Source organism: Scyliorhinus torazame, chromosome 14 (genome assembly GCF_047496885.1).
Source record: "Scyliorhinus torazame isolate Kashiwa2021f chromosome 14, sScyTor2.1, whole genome shotgun sequence".
Taxonomy (NCBI): domain Eukaryota; kingdom Metazoa; phylum Chordata; class Chondrichthyes; order Carcharhiniformes; family Scyliorhinidae; genus Scyliorhinus; species Scyliorhinus torazame.
In genome coordinates, this window is record NC_092720.1 from 162556935 (window position 1) to 162573621 (window position 16687).

Sequence of the window (16687 nt, forward strand, 5' to 3'; positions counted from 1 at the left end):
GGAATTTAAGGTTGTGTGGGACCCTCCTGTGTCCCAGAGAAGCTTGATCGGCTGTCCCCTAACCTTTGCTGCAACTACGGGTTATCCTGACCTATCCCAAAGGGTATCGCAGACCCAGCTGGGGGAGCATGTACACCGTCAGTCCGTTCCGGTCAAGTCTGTCTGATCGGACTGGACGCTAACTCTATGTATGGGTTCTGCTTTTTTCTTATTGATTGTGCCTGTCTGTTGGGCTCTCTGTGGCTTTTTAGGGCCATTGCATTCTTTGGCAAAATGTCCCAACTGTCCGCAATTGTAGCATTCTTGCGGTTTTGCTGGGGGGCTGCTCTTTCCCTTGTTTACCCAGGCGGGGTTGTGAAGAGTGGTTCTTACTGCCTGCACGTCTGCGACGGCTTGGTTTTCCTGGGGATTCTAGCTGCGGGGTTACCGTGAGCCGCTTGTTCCCAAACGCGGGACAATCTTTTGACCACCCACTTCTCATTGTGAGCCTCCTCCGAGGGGTCATAATTACTACAGGCATTCTGTCCTGCTTCCGTGGCATGGGAGATAGGGTGCGGGTCCATTTGGCCATGTTGTCTGCGGACAAATGGGCACGGTCTACATTTCCGAAAACGGCTTCAAAGTGAATCCACAAGCGTCCTGCGAACGCTGTGGGGTGTTCAGACCTTTTCTGTCTGAACTTATTCAGACCGTCTACGGGGTCGCCCCGGTTGTACCCGATCGCATCCAGGATCGCGGTATGCATTTCTGCAAGGGTGCCTCCTCCTACATTCTGTGGGTCGGGAAGGGCTGCTGCGACTGATGGGTCTAAGCTGAGGACCGTGAGCTTTACCTGCTCTTTCTCATCCAGGCCGTACATGGTCGCCTGGTGTTTGACGGTGGCAAAGAAATGGTGTGGGTCTGAAGCGGGGAGGAACGGTGTGATTTTAGCACATGCATCCCGTAATTGGGTCACTGTGAGGGGGGTGGAATATAAGACTTCCGCCTCGTTTGCTGTGGCGGTGCGGTGGGTTGTTACAGGGTTCATGGGAGCCTGTATTACCTGCTGTGTGGGGGGTGGGGGTGCTCTCCTCCTTTGGGGTTTTCCCTGCGCACATGCTCCCTGAACATATCTCTGCGCTGTCTCTTGCAGTTCTTCCCAATCAGGGCCGTCTTCCTGGTCTAAACTTTCCCCAAAGGTGTCTTGGAATCCCTTTTGGACAGAAAGCATTGATTGCAGGTCTGCAATTTGGTTTCGGCACTTTGCATGGTCTAAGGTACTCTGCCTTTGTTCCGTGGTTGCAGCGTGGAGTGCTCTCAAGGCTGCCTTGAGATCACTACATTGCTTCTGTCGTGTCTCCACCTGCTTCTCCGTCTCTTTCTTAACCAGGATTGCACGCTGCATGTCCTGATAAGCCTTCTCATACTGGGATTGAAAACTGCTTAAATGTGCCAGACAAGACTGGTGACCCCGCCTTGGCTTCTAACTGCCTTTTCAATTCCAGGTTTTCCTTTTCCATCTCGCATACATCGATTTTACTCATATGTTGTATGCCCTCTATTTCTTTTCGGAGCGTCCTGACGACCTCCTCTGTGCCTCGCAATTGTGCCATGCAGGACACGATTGCCATCGGCTTGCGCGCTTTCGCTAAGCTTTTCTTATGGATTTCACTCATGTTCTCCCACCAAGTATGCCCTATACCTCCGGGACCTGAGTCATCATTATTACAGAAACCGCTCCACACGGGCCATCCTTTGCCCTGCAGAAATTTGCGAATTTCCACTTCCCAAATTGGACACTGTCCCACTTTAATGCTGCTGATCCGTGAGACCGCAAATTCTTCGGGGTTCATGAGGCGTTGCATTGCCTGCATTGCCTGCATGGCCATCTCTCTTATCTGCTCGTTACGTTCAAATTTGGAACAGGGGGCTAAGGTGGTGTCGTAGATGCGGGTACGGCTTGCGCTAATTTCCGAAAATACAGACTTCCGACAGTTTTGACGCAACAAAATCTATCAGTTTTACCTTATAACCCTGTTAGTTACGCATGCATACACACACTTCCGAATTGTGAATTATTAACCAGAACCGCTTGAACACTTGTGGGCTTTTTTTCTTTTTGTTTCCGATTGGATTCTATTCAAATTGTTGGGGTTCTCCCGGAGTGGTTTTCCACTTCTATGTCGGGTCCCGGCGGAGTCGCCAATTATGTTGCTCTCTTTAGCCTTAGTTTATTAGCTCTGATTATGTCACCTTTGCTCACAAGTCGCAAGGTATCTTTCTGATACCGCCACGTGGTTCAAGCTCGAGTTATGATTAATAAGTCAGCACACCGCTTAGTAAGATTGAAATCAATGGTCATTTATTGTATACAACAGGTAATGCTTATACAATAATCCTACTATCTATATGGAAACCTACCACTACTGGCCAATACTTAACTTTAGGAAGGGCCCACCAGGTCAGGGAAACGAATGGCTTATCGAATCGGATCTGGCCCGCGGGATTCAAAAAGGCTGATACGGGTCAGTGGCTAGGAGTCTTTATCGGGTAGCGATCGCTGGAGTCAAACTTACTGTTACTGGTGGATGTTCTTGCGAAGGTCTCAAGCAGGAGAAGAAGGGAGAGAGAGCGCGATCTGAACTTGGCCCCTCACTTTATAGGGTCCCGGGGTTTCCCGCCTCTCGGGCGGCTCTTGACCCTGAGTCCCAAGTGATTGGACTTGTTCCCAATCACTGGGTTCGATCTATCCAATAATGGGGCGATTCCTCGATCGGGGGGGTGGTCGTTCACCTGTCTTTGTTTCGGCCACTGCAGGCGCCGACAGGTCTGGCCCAGCATTCAATTGCTAATATGTTGCAATTGTTCCCGGGGATAGCCGATTAAACTGCAGATGTCTGGGTTGATGTGCTGCTAATGGTCTTGAGTATCGATCTGGGCCGACTTCCCCTGAGCCGAATACGCTATTCTGTCTGCAGCTGTCCGTTTGTGTCCTGTTGGCTGCTTTTCCCATCAGCCTTTTCGGTGAGCCATTTTAAATCTGGTTTTGGCCAAATTAATAGGGAATCAGCCATTTTAGGTGGCTACAGCCCCCTTTCCAATGCTTCCACATCCCTCCTATAGTGAGGTGACCAGAACTGCACACAATACTCCAAATGTGGTCTCACCAGGGTCCTGTACAGTTGCAGCATAACCCCACGGCTCTTCAACTCAAGCCTCCTGTTAATAAACACTAACACACTCTAGGCCTTCTTTATGGCTCTATCCACTTGAGTGGCAACCTTCAGAGATCTGTGGACATGAACCCCAAGATCTCTCTATTCCCCCACATTTCTCAGAACCCTGACGTTGACCCTGTAATCCGCATTCATATTTGTCCTACCAAAATGAATCACCTCGCACTTATCAGGGTTAAACTCCATCTGCCATTTTTCGGCCCAGCTCTGCATCCTATCAATGTCTTTTTGCAGCCTACAACAGCACTCCACCTCATCCACTACTCCACCAATCTTGGTGTCATCAGCAAATTTACTGACCCACCCTTCAGCCCCCTCCTCCAAGTCATTTATAAAAATCACAAATAGCAGAGGACCCAGCACTGATCCCTGCAGTACATCGCTGGTAACTGGTCTCTGGTCTGAACATTTTCCATCCACCACCATCCTCAGTCTTCTATGTGATAGCCAGTTACTTATCCAATTGGCCAAATTTCCCTCTATCCCACACCTCTTTACTTTCTTCATGGGCCGACCATGGGGAACCTTCTCAAACGCCTTACTGAAATCCATGTATACAACATCAACTGCTCTATCTTCATCTACACACTTGGTTACCTCCTCAAAGAATTCAATCAAATTTGTGAGGCAAGACTTACCCTTCACGAATCCGTGTTGACTATCCCGGATAAAGCTGCATCTTTCCAAATGGTCATTAATCCTATCCCTCAGGACTTTTTCCATTAACTTACCAACCACCAAAGTAAGACTAACCAGCCTATAATTACCAGGGTCATTCCTAGTCCCTTTCTTGAACAGAGGAACAACATTCGCCACTTTCCAGTTCTCTGGCACTATCCCTGTGGACCTGTGTGGACCCAAATATCAAAGTCAAAGGCTCTGCAATCTCATCCCTTGCCTCCCAAAGAATCCTAGGATATATCCCATCTGGCCCAGGGGACTTGTCGACCCTCAGGTTTTTCAAAATTACTAATACATCTTCCCTTAGAACATCTACCTCCTCCAACCTACCCGCCTGTATCACACTCTCATCATCAAAAACATAGCCCCTCTCCTTGGTGAACACTGAAGTATTCATTCAACACCTCTCCGATCTCTTCTGACTCCATGCACAAGTTCCCACTACTGTTCTTGACCGGCCCTAACCTCACCCTGATCATTCCAGTGCCATGTTGTACAGCACGGCTGCAGCAGGAACCCGCCGTGAGTATGCGCGGTCATGGACCCGGAAATTCTCCCGCCATATCAGCAGCTAGAACCGGGTGCACTATGCTGCATGCCTGCCAACCCCGCCCCCCCCCCCCTACCCTCCCTGGAACAGGGAATCGGTGGCTATTTTGAGCCTAATTTTCGGTCATAAAATTCCACCGTTCCCATGCACATAGCCTGAAAATCAGAGAATCCAGCCCCTCTTCTCCATTTCTCCAGATGCCTATTCTCTCTCAGCTCAAAGGTGTAGCCAGTTAAAATGGCTAACTCCCAATTAGAATGGCCAAACCCCGATTTTAAAATGGCAAACGGAAGAGGCTGATGGGAAATTCAGCCAACAGGACTCAAACAGACAGCTGCAGGTAAAACAGTGTATTCGCCTCTGGGGAGGCCAGACAGAATTGATACCTGCAGCCATCAACATAACAACACACCAGCCGTCTGAATACTAATCAGCAATCCCCGGGAACAATATGCTACAAATGATCATAGAATTTACAGTGCAGAAGGAGGCCATTCGGCCCATCGAGTCTGCACCGGCTCTTGGAAAGAGCACCCTACCCAAGGTCAACACCTCCACCCTATCCCCATAGCCCAGTAACCCCACCCAACACTAAGGACAATTTTGGACAGAAATTGCAATTTATCATGGCCAATCCACCTAACCTGCACAACTTTGGACTGTGGGAGGAAACCAGAGCACCCGGAGGAAACCCACGCACACACGGGGAGGATGTGCAGACTCCGCACAGACAGTGGCCCAAGCCGGAATCGAACCTGGGACCCTGGAGCTGTGAAGCAATTGTGCTATCCACAATGCTACCGTGCTGCCGCATTATTAATAAATTAGACACGCACAGCCAATTAATAAATTAGACACGCACAGCCAACCCAGACTTTTCGGCGCCAGCAGGAGCCTACAGGTGAACGACCACCCCAAAACCACCCATCGATCAAGGAATCGCTCCAGCATTGGAGAATATCGAACCAAGTGATTGGGACGAAGTCCAATCACTTGGAAGCAGGTACAGGGTCCGCCCCAAAAGGTGGGAAGCCCCTGGGGACTATAAGAATAGGGGCCAAGTTCAAATTGCTCTCTCCTCCTCTCCGCACCCTTCGAGACCCTTCTGCTGACCTTTTACAACAGCCGCAAGAACTGTAAGTCTTACTCCAATGCTCGCTACGAGATAGGCACTCCTGACTATCGACCTGTACCGCTTTGAATCCCTGCAGGCTCAGAACCCATATGAAAGGCCATTTGTTTCCCTGACTTGGTGGGCCATTTCCAAAGTTAAGTATTGGCCTGTTAGTTGTAGGAAGTAGCTTAGAAGTAGAATTAATGTATAAGTATTGATTACTGTATATAATAAATGTGCGTTGATTTAACTCTTACTAAGCGGTGTAATTGATCATTACTCGGACTTGAACCACATGGCGGTATCAGAAAAATACCTGGCGACAGATGATAGAACAGGTGATAGAACAAGAGCAATTAAACTAAGGCTAAAACGAGCAACATTTTGGCGACATCCTGACGGGACCCTATCTAGAAGTGGAAAACCACTCCGGGAGAACCCAAGAAATTTGAATTAGAAACCCAATTGGAAACAGAAAACCACAAGTGTTCAAGCAGTTCTGATCAATAGTCATAATTTGGAAGTGTGTGTAAGCATGCGTAACTAACAGGGCTGTAAGGTAAAACTGATAGATTTTTGTTGCGTCAAATGGGTCGGAGGTCTGTATTTTCAGAAAGTAGCGAAAGCCGTACCTGCATCTACGACACCACCTTAGCTCCCTGTTCCAAATTTAGAAGAATCAGTCGGTTAGGAAAGATGGCAATGCAGGCAATGCAGCGCCTCATGAACCCTGAGGAATTTGTGGTCGCAGCGACCAGCAGCAGTAGAGTGGGACAGTGTCCCATTTGGGAGGAGGAAATCCGGGAATATCTCAAGGGCAAATGATGGCCCCTGTGGAATGATTTCTGCGACAATGAGGAATCAGGTCCCGGAAGTATAGGGCATACTTGGTGGGAGAACCTGAGCAAGATACACAAGTAGAGCTTGGGAAAAGCTCGCAAGCCGATGGCAATCGTGTCCTGTTTGGCACAATTGCGAGGCACAGAGGAGGTCGTCAAGACGCTCCGCAAAGAAGTTGAGGGCATACATCGGATGAGTAAAGTCGATGTAAGCGAAGTTGAAAAAGAGAATTTAGAATTAAGGAGGAAATTGGCAGCAAAAGATGGAGAGGTGGCTGACGCCAAACGGGCTCACCAGTCTTGTCTGGCGCATTTAAGCAGTTTCCAGTCGCAATATGAAAAGGCCTAATAGGACACACAACGTCCTGGCAAGAGAAGAAACGGAAAAACAGGTAGAAGCGTTACAGAGACAGTGTAGCGATCTAAAAGCAGCATTAAGAGCATTCCATGCTGCCACAACAGAACCAAGACAAAGCACCTTAGATCACGCAAAGTGCCAGAAGCAGATTGCAGAGCTGCAATCACTGCTTTCTGTTCAAAAGGGTTTTCAGGAAACCTTTGGGGAAAAGTTAGACCAGGAAGACTGCCCTGATTGGGAAGAGTTACACGAAACAGCGCAGAGATATGTTCAGGGAACATGTGCGCAGGGAAAGCCCCAAAAGAGAAAAGCACCCAACCCCCCCACACAGCAGATAGTTCAAGCTCCAATGAACCCTGTAACCACCCATCGCACAGCCACATCGGAAGATGCGGAATATCTATATTCCATCCCATTTTTAAAAAAAATATGTTTATTAAGAATTTTTCAACAAAATTGTCACCCATTAAACCCCCCCCCCCCCCCCCCCCCGGAACAAAAAGAAAAGAAAAGTCGCATAGCAAGACATAAACATATCAAATCGACATAATACAGAACTTTGTACATTGAATTCCTCCCGCACCTATCAACTTTCCTGAACATTTATGTATTTTCTTGCTCAAGTGCCCCCAGGAAAACTCCCCTTCCCCGTCCACACTTCTTCCCCCCCCCCCCCACTGAAAGAGATGTCCCCCCCTCCCCTCTCCCCCCGGGTTGCCGCTGACCGAACTTCATCTAATGCTCCGTGAGATAGTCTAGGAACGGTTGCCACAGCCTGGAGAACCCCTGCACAGACCCTCTCAAGGCAAACTTTATCCTCTCCAACATGATAAACCCTGCCATGTCATTTATCCAGGCTTCCACACTGGGGGGGCTTCGCATCTTTCCACACTAACATATATTCCACCCCCTTAACAGTGACCCAATTACGGGACGCGTGCGCGAAGATCACACCGTTCCTCCCCGCCTCAGACCCCCACCAGTTCTTTGCCACAGTTAGACGTCAGGCGAACATGTACGGCCTGGACGAGAGAGAGCATGTAAAGCTCATGGTTTTAAGTTTAGATCCATCAGTAGCAGCAGTTCTTCCCAACCCACAGAATGTAGGAGGAGGCACCCTTGCAGAAATGCATACCGCGATCCTGGATGCGATCGGGTATAACCGGGGTGACCCCGTAGATGGCCTCAATAAATGTAGGCAGAAGAAATCTGAGCACCCCACAGCGTTCGCTGGACGCCTGTGGATTCACTTCGCAGCAGTCTTCGGAGACGTAGACCGGGCCCATTTGTCCCCAGACAACATGGCCAAATGAACCCGCACCCTTATCTCCCATGCCACAGATACTGGACAGAAAGCCTATACAAGTTATGATCCCTCCGAGGAGGCCCATAACGAGAAGTGGGTGGTGAAAAGATTGTCCCGCGTTTGGGAGCAATCTGTTCAAAGTAAACCCACCGTTAAGAATAGCGAGGAAAAGCAGGCCGCCGCAGACATGCAGGCAGTAAAAACAACACCCCAGAACCCTCCATGGGTGAATGAGGGAAAGAACAGCCCCCCACCGAAGTCACAAGAGTGTTACAACTGCGGACAGTTGGGACATTTTGCAAAAGAGTGCAATGCCCCTAAAAAGCCACAGAGAGCCCAGCAGACGGGCACTCTGAGTAAGAAAAAGACAGCCCATTCATAGCGTTAGCGCCCGTTCGGATCAGACGGACTTGACCGGAACGGACCGACGGTGTACGGGCTCCCCCAGTTGGGTCTGCGACACCCTTTTGGATAGGTCAAGACGACCAGTAGTTGCAGCGAAAATTCGGGGACAGCCTATCGAATTTCTCTGGGACACAGGAGGGTCCCGCACCACCATAAATTCCTCCACCCTATTTCAAAAGGACACGTGGCCCACTACAGCCACTATCACCCTCTGTGGCTTTACAGGCTACTCACAGCAGGGACACATCACAGCCCCTGTACCCATTCAAATCGGCACCATCACCACAAAGCACCCCGTGGTTTTAGTAGATCTGCCCCACACAGCAGAACACATTCTGGGAATTGACTTCATGAATTCCCACCACCTTTCATTCGATCCAGTCAACCAGTGTGTCTGGAAGATGGCGAAATCCGCAAGAGCCCCTGCAACGCTCAACATAGGCGAATATATGAACAAACTTAGCGCCGTAGGCGAATTTTGGTTCAACCCGACAACGCTTAGTACGGACAAGCCGGTTAGGGCAGGTCTGCAAAAGAACAGGGCAGCATTCGCGACCCACAAGCACGACTGTGGATGGATGACTGGCTCCGTACAAGTAACAGGACCTGACCCAAGACCCCAGAAACAGTACGGATTTCCCCTAGAGGCAGAGGGAGAAATCTTAAAAGTAATAGAGAGCTTATTAGAGCAGGGCGTACTTAGATCAGTAGCCTCCACTAATAATGCCCCGATTTGGCCAGTGAGAAAGCCCGATGGATCATGGTGACTGACCATTGATTATCAGGAACTCAACAAAGTCACCCCCGCAGCAGCCCCCACCGTAGCAACAAGTCCCGAGACCATGCAGGGACTCAATTCCCGCTACTCCACGGTTTTGGACATCAGTAATGGATTCTGGTCCATTCCATTGGCAAAGGCGTGTCAGTACAAATTTCCCTTCACCTTTAAAGCACAGCAGTACACGTGGACATGCCTGCCACAAGTATTCCACAACTCCCCCTCCATTTTCCACCGACAGCTGGCAAATGGATTAGCAAAATTTTCTCGCGCCGAATGTCTGGTACAGTATGTAGACGACCTACTACTGCAGACAGACACCAAGGAAGAGCACATTGAGCTTCTGTCCGAACTCCTGGAACTATTACATTCAATTGGGTGTAAAGTCAACCCCAAAAAGGCCCAGATTTTGGAAGACAAAGTGATATATTTGGGAACAATTATCACGCACGGTAAACGTGAGATCGAGCATAAAAGGATTGACTCGATTGCTAAATTGCCCCTTCCCCAGGACGTTTCAGCCCTCCGGTCATTTTTAGGACTGGTTGGCTACTGCCGAAACCACATTGACGGTTTCGCCAGCAAGGCAGCGCCCCTCTCAGACCTCCTAAAGAAGGGAGACCCCTGAGAATGGCTTCCGCAGCATACGGATGCTGTGGACTCTTTAAAACAGGCACTCATAGCAGCCCCCACACTACAAGTTCCAGACCCGCTTTCCCCTTACGCCATAGAGGTAGCGACCACAGACCGCATCCTTTCAGCCGTGCTCCTCCAGGAACAGCATGACCAGTTAAGATGCATAGCTTACGCCTCCCTACTTTTAGATGCTGTGGAGCAGGGATTTTCAGCCTGTGAGAGGCACCTGCTCGCGTTTTTCTGGGCAGTCCAGTACTTTTCATTTATTATCGGACTGAACCCCATCACAATTCTGACCGAACACACCCCCACCCAACTTTTACTGGACGGACGACTCAAGGACGGTACCGTCAGCCAAATAAGAGCAGCCAGGTGGACTCCTCTTGCAGGGACGGGACATAGCTGTGAAAAGGACAAAGACACACACCTACTTAGCCGACAATTTACAGTACCCCGGAACCCCTCATGAATGTGAGATTATCTCTCCACACCACAACACAGGCTCCACACCACAACACAGGTTATCGCTAAAACACCCCCCCCCCCCCGAAAGATAGGTAATTCAACTCAGAGCCCCCCGCACACGGACACATGTGAGCCGATAAAGATTTATGTGGATGGATCTTCCACAGTCTTGGATGGGAAGCGCATAACAGGTTGCGGGATCTATGTCGAGGACGTGACACGCCCTCGAGGAAATATTGTTGAAACTACCCGGACACTTAGGTGCGCAGACAGCAGAGCTTGCAGCCATTGCATATATAGTTGAGCACTCAGATTCCTTCCCCAGCCCAGCAGACATATACTCGGACAGCCTCTATGTCTCTAACAGCCTCACGGAATTTCTGCCCCTGTGTGAAGCAAGAGGATTTGTTTCCGCAGACGGAAAACCCCTCCCCTCAGCCCCATTGCTCCGCCATGTTTTAGAAAAAGCCCAGAACAGGGCTCTTGGGATCATCAAAGTCCGCAGCCACCATCGTTCCTACCCCCCTGGAAATGTAAAAGCCGACACACTGGCTAAGGCAGGTTCCAGACATGGGTATTTTTGGAAACCCCCCGAAAGCGCGCCAGTGAGTGCAGTTCAGGTCACACAGACAAAGATCGAGGATCTAGTGGAGGCCCAGAAGCAGGACAGCAATCTCACGGAGATTGTAAAAGGGAAGTATCCCGCCTCCTACAAGAGGTTTAGAAATACACTGACCACACATGACGGTGTGGTGTTAAAGGACACCCTTTATGTGGTTCCTGAACAGGACAGGAACCAATTGATTTGTTTGTTCCATGACGGTCATGGACATCAGGGAATCGGTCCCATTACAGCCCATCTCAAACAGCTTTGTTGGTGGCCAAATTTAAAGGAAGATGTAAGCCATTACATAGAAAATTGTCTTATCTGTGCGCAGAATAACCCCGACAGATATGCCAAAAAGGCCCAACTCAGCCACACCCGACCCGTTAATGGCCCCTGGACGAACCTCCAGATTGATTTTATAGGATATTGCCCCCTTGCTGGAATGGCTATAAATATGTACTTGTGGTCACAGACACATTTACAAAATGGGTGGAAGCATTTCCAGCCCGCACAAACACTGCAAAAACCACAGCCAAGATTCTCCCCCGCAGCATTGAATCTGACCAAGGCTCCCATTTTACGGGACGTGTCATGCAGAACGTCCTCACGATATTTGGCATCACCCAAAAATTCCACAAAGCATACCACCCACAGTCGAGTGGTATCGTGGAGTGCATGAATCGGACCCTAAAAACCACCCTCAGAAAAATGGTCCAGCAGAACAACACCACTTGGGACTCAGTCCTCCCTTTTGTGCTGATATTTTTGCGTAACACTAATTCTACATCCACAGGTTACACCCCACATACTCTCATGACCAGATGCCCCATGAAAGGCACAGAATACTTGTTCGGTTTAGACCTGACCAGCCTCGAAGTAACGGCCCTCACACACGAGAAAGCCGTGGAGCAATTAGTTGCAAATGTTAAAATGGCCCAGTTGGCAGCCGCAGTAAAATTGGGCGCCAAAAAGAAACAGAGCAAGGCTTGTTTCGACAAGACAGTGCATGCGACTGAGTACGATATCGGACAGCAAGTGATGCTTTCTGTATATAACCCCAGCACATTCCTGTCACCAAAATACTCGGGTTCGTATTCCATTGCGGATAAAGTAAACCCTTCCTTTTACAAAATAAAGTACCCCAATGGTAAGACTACCTGGTTTCATATAAACCAGCTGAAGGTTTATGGAACACAGTCGAACCACGCACACCACGTCATGCTCGACGCAGCACACCACACCCCGCCCACAGCTAAAGTAACTCTACCAACCCCCACCACGTCCAGCCCAGCCACGGACTCGACCTCGACGCCACCCCCGAAATATACACTCCGCCCCGGAACGCCCACAGACTGCAGCAGCAGAGACAGCAACTGTGACTCGGACTATAGCCACAGCACACCTCCCTACTATCCCCATGCAACCGGACCCACACCCAGCGACTCCGACTTCGATCCAAGTGATCCCTTCCTGATCACTTTTCTGAACAAACCCCACCACCGACCACCGAACCACACTGATGACCCCGATTTTGTCCCCATACAACTAGACACCAATTATTGGCACCGTGACAACTCATACAGACTCGTCCGCAATGACGGGAGTGACCCCAACTCACACCATGCAGCCCTTTCAGCCCTAATCCACTGCAGAGTTTGGCACCCAGGAGAAGAGGACGACCTTGGGTCTGACTCCCAAACCGATAACCCCTTTGCGACCCTGTTCGCAACCGAGAACTGAGGTGTCCACATGATGTTTCAAAGGAACCGCTTGGGAGAAGTGTTGTCCTTTCTGATGGAACCTGCAGAATGTTTTAATGCTGTTTGTACGTTTGTTACATGTTGTATGTCCGACAGGAGAATTTTCTCACTGCCACACGCCTATTCGGCTGATACCTCTGAGGACTTGCCTTCAGAGACTAACCATGGCCAGACGCCAATTCACCTGAAACCTCTGAGCACTTGCCCACAGAGACCCACCGTTGCCAGACACTTGTTCAGAGGAACTAGCTTTTCGACTGACACTTGTTCGAGTATCAGACGCCCGCTCGTAACTGCCCTTCTGGTTCAAAGGATAGAACCACTACAGCAGCCCCACCATGATGACACTACATTTTTGCCCATTCTTGTCGGTTGCTCAGGCAGTGGAGAAACAACGTGAGACCTGCCCTGCCTGGGAACGCCCCCCTCTGGTCAACTACGCTCGGGTAGGAAAGATACGACATTGGTAGCCGTCCTACCCGGGGACTCCATCCAAATCTTACCTATCGTGGCCCATACGCACCTCATTTGGCATTTTTCATTTCAAAAAGTTGTTTGTTTAGGTAACCTTTAGGTTGCCGGCCATCTGCTATTTACATCCTGGAACATTTGGATGGTAAATCAGCACTGGTTCATGATTGGGAAGTGTGCCGTGTCCTAAAATTTGTTTTTTGGAAAAGAAATGAGGGAGTCACACATAATAACCAATTATAAGGGAATAATTGGCACCAAAGGACAGACACACTAGCATACTGGACTATGCTTGTTTCTACAGAACTCCAGAAGCTCCAGGACTGGATAAAATAAAGAAAGAGAACACCCATGAGGACTTCCTTCATATTGATCAACATACTGTATATGAACCTTTGGTTGCGCGTGAACACGTGCCCCATGACTTCAAACCCCCCAGCCGTTAATGTTTCACTGCCCCGCAGTACCCAGAGCCCAGTCACCAGCGACACTATATCTTCCTGGTGTGCCAGGTTCATAACCTGGTAATCCCTGTCCTACGTGATTGAAGCACTGTTAACGTTGGCGATACTCTGCTGTGTAGTGCAGACAATGCACCAACGTAAATGGAGAAGGAGAGCCTACCGCGCTCGAACGAAGGTAGGATAATGGAATGTTTAGCGAGTGTAGTATACTAAGGATAAGTTAGAGGTTCCAAGTTTGTTGTTTTGTAATGCATGTCCCTGTCTGACATAGTGCCCTCAGAATTGTTAGTTAAAATTTTTGTGCATAACTATGGTCAGTGCAGAAGCCATGTAGGAGGTGTCCCCCCGCCCCCCGGGTCAGGGAATGGAAAGTAACAATAATGATGTGATGCTTCGCGTTCGGATCACAAGGAGGGAATGTAGCCGGTTAAAATGGCTAACTCCCAATTAGAATGGCCAAATCCCAATTTAAAATGGCAAACGGAAGAGGCTGATGGGAAAATCAGCCAACAGGACTCAAACAGACAGCTGCAGATAAAACACTGTATTCGCCTCTGGGGAGGCCAGACAGAATCAATACCTGCAGCCATCAACATAACAACACACCAGCCATCTGAATACTAATCAGCAGTCCCCGGGAACAATATGCTACAAATTAGACACACAAAGCCAACCCAGACTTTTCGGCGCCAGCCGGAGCCCACACAAAAGAGAGGTGAACGGCCACCCCAAAACCGCCCATCAATCAAGGAATCGCTCCAGCATTGGAGAATATCGAACCAAGTGATTGGGACGAAGTCCAATCACTTGGAACCAGGTACAGGGTCCGCCCTGAAAGGCGGGAAGCTCCTGGGGACTATAAGAATAGGGGCCAAGTTCAAATCGCTCTCTCTTCTCCTCTCCGCACACTTCGAGACCCTTCTCCTGACCTTCTACAACAGCCGCAAGAACTGTAAGTCTTACTCCAACGCTCGCTACGAGATAGGCACTCCTGACTATCGACCTGTACCCGCTTTGAATCCCACAGGCCCAGAACCCATACGAAAGGCCATTTGTTCCCCTGACCTGGTGGGCCATTTCCAAAGTTAAGTATTGGCCTGTTAGTTGTAGGAAATAGCTTAGAAGTAGAATTAATGTATAAGTATTGATTACTGTATATAATAAATGTGCGTTGATTTAACTCTTACTAAGCAGTGTGTTGGATTATTGATCATTACTCGGACTTGAACCACGTGGCATTATCAGAAAGATACCTGGCGACCCAAGAGCAAAGGTGATAGAACAAGAGCAATTAAACTAAGGCTAAAACGAGCAACAAAGGAAATAAAAATCAGGAGAGAGTAGAGAATAACAATGGGGTGATCATCCGAGACAACCCATTTTGCTCTGTCTCCCAATTTTTCATTCCTCTCGAATCTTATTTCCAATGCAGACTATGAGAGGAAATTGGTCAGAACTGCCTGCTTGCTATCATTCATCTAGAGTATTGCATAAAAGCATGATCTAACCCCTGGTCATTGTAGCCAACTTTGTGTGTTTTCCAAATAATTGTATGCAAGGGGTATTTAAGATCACTGCATTTTGTGTGGCACACCAAGATATCTGGTACATGTCACTCCATTCTGTGGTAGTCATTTTGTTTCAGAGCTAATATAATCTGGATTAGTATGAAACTGGTTAATCATTCATTTTCAGATGGTCTGGCACTACCACCTGACTCATAATCCATCTATTGTAAAAGGAAACTGAATAGAGTGATATCACAAAGGATTGAGAATTAATGTCCATCTAACATATTCTCAAATTGATTACTGCTGTGAATTGCATCAGTTTAATCTCCATTTTATTCTCCTTTTCCTGTAGGTAATTTCGTGGCAATTGTTACTCTCCCCCGAGGAAGATGTGGCCTTTCTAAATGTATTACTCGTTATCTGGTGGCCATGGCAGTGGCAGATCTACTGGTAATCATATTTGATGTCATATTTTATGAGATTAATGACATTTATTTCTCATATTCATTCTTGGACTACACGCCTGTTTGTAGTCTCAACATCGCTCTGGTTTTCACAGCCATTGATTGTTCGGTCTGGTTAACTGTCTCTTTCACCTTTGATCGATTCATCGCCATTTGTTGCCAGAGGTTGAGAGAAAAATATTGTACTGAAAGAACTGCGGCCATAGTTATAGCCACTGTGTTTGGACTGAGCTTTGTAGAAAACATTCCCATTTATTTTGAAAATGAGCACTTGGAGATGATTGACAATGTAGCCTGGTTCTGCAATGTGAAATCGAGCCTCTCCAATTTACCTCTATGGGTAGCATATTTCTTCTTTGACATCTCCTTCACACCATTTACACCATTTGTGTTGATCATTCTGCTCAATGCTTTGACCATCAGACACATTGTTCGAGCCAATAGAGTGAGGAGGAGCCTGCGGGCGAGTAACAATAATGAAGATCACAATGACCCAGAGATGGAGAACCGAAGAAAATCGATCATATTACTGCTGGCCATCTCTGGCTGCTTTATATTGTTATGGATGGTGACCTTTGTTCATTCTGTGTGTACACAATTCGCCGGCATTCAAAGAACAAACAAAGAACAAAGAAATGTACAGCACAGGAACAGGCCCTTCGGCCCTCCAAGCCCGTGCCGACCATACTGCCCGACTAAACTACAATCTTCTACACTTCCTGGGTCCGTATCCTTCTATTCCCATCCTATTCATATATTTGTCAAGATGCCCCTTAAATGTCCCTATCGTCCCTGCCTCCACTACCTCCTCCGGTAGTGAGTTCCAGGCACCCACTACCCTCTGCGTAAAAAACTTGCCTCGTACATCTACTCTAAACTTTGCCCCTCTCACCTTAAACCTATGCCCCCTAGTAATTGACCCCTCTACCCTGGGGAAAAGCCTCTGACTATCCACTCTGTCTATGCCCCTCATAATTTTGTATACCTCTATCAGGTCGCCCCTCAACCTCCTTCGTTCCAGTGAGAACAAACCGAGTTTATTCAATCGCTCCTCATAGCTTAT

The 16687-nt window shown here is 48.5% G+C and overlaps 1 long non-coding RNA gene across 3 annotated transcripts in view; it reads left to right on the forward strand.

Moving 5' to 3' along the window:
* LOC140389226 (uncharacterized) overlaps positions 1-16274 on the forward strand; it is a 51805-nt gene extending 35531 nt beyond the window's left edge. For all 3 annotated transcript variants that reach the window (XR_011934301.1, XR_011934300.1, XR_011934302.1), the window contains exons 3-4: positions 15513-15610; positions 16048-16274. This is a non-coding gene — a long non-coding RNA (uncharacterized lncRNA). The remainder of the gene's footprint in view (positions 1-15512; positions 15611-16047) is intronic.
* Positions 16275-16687: the final 413 nt, after the last annotated feature.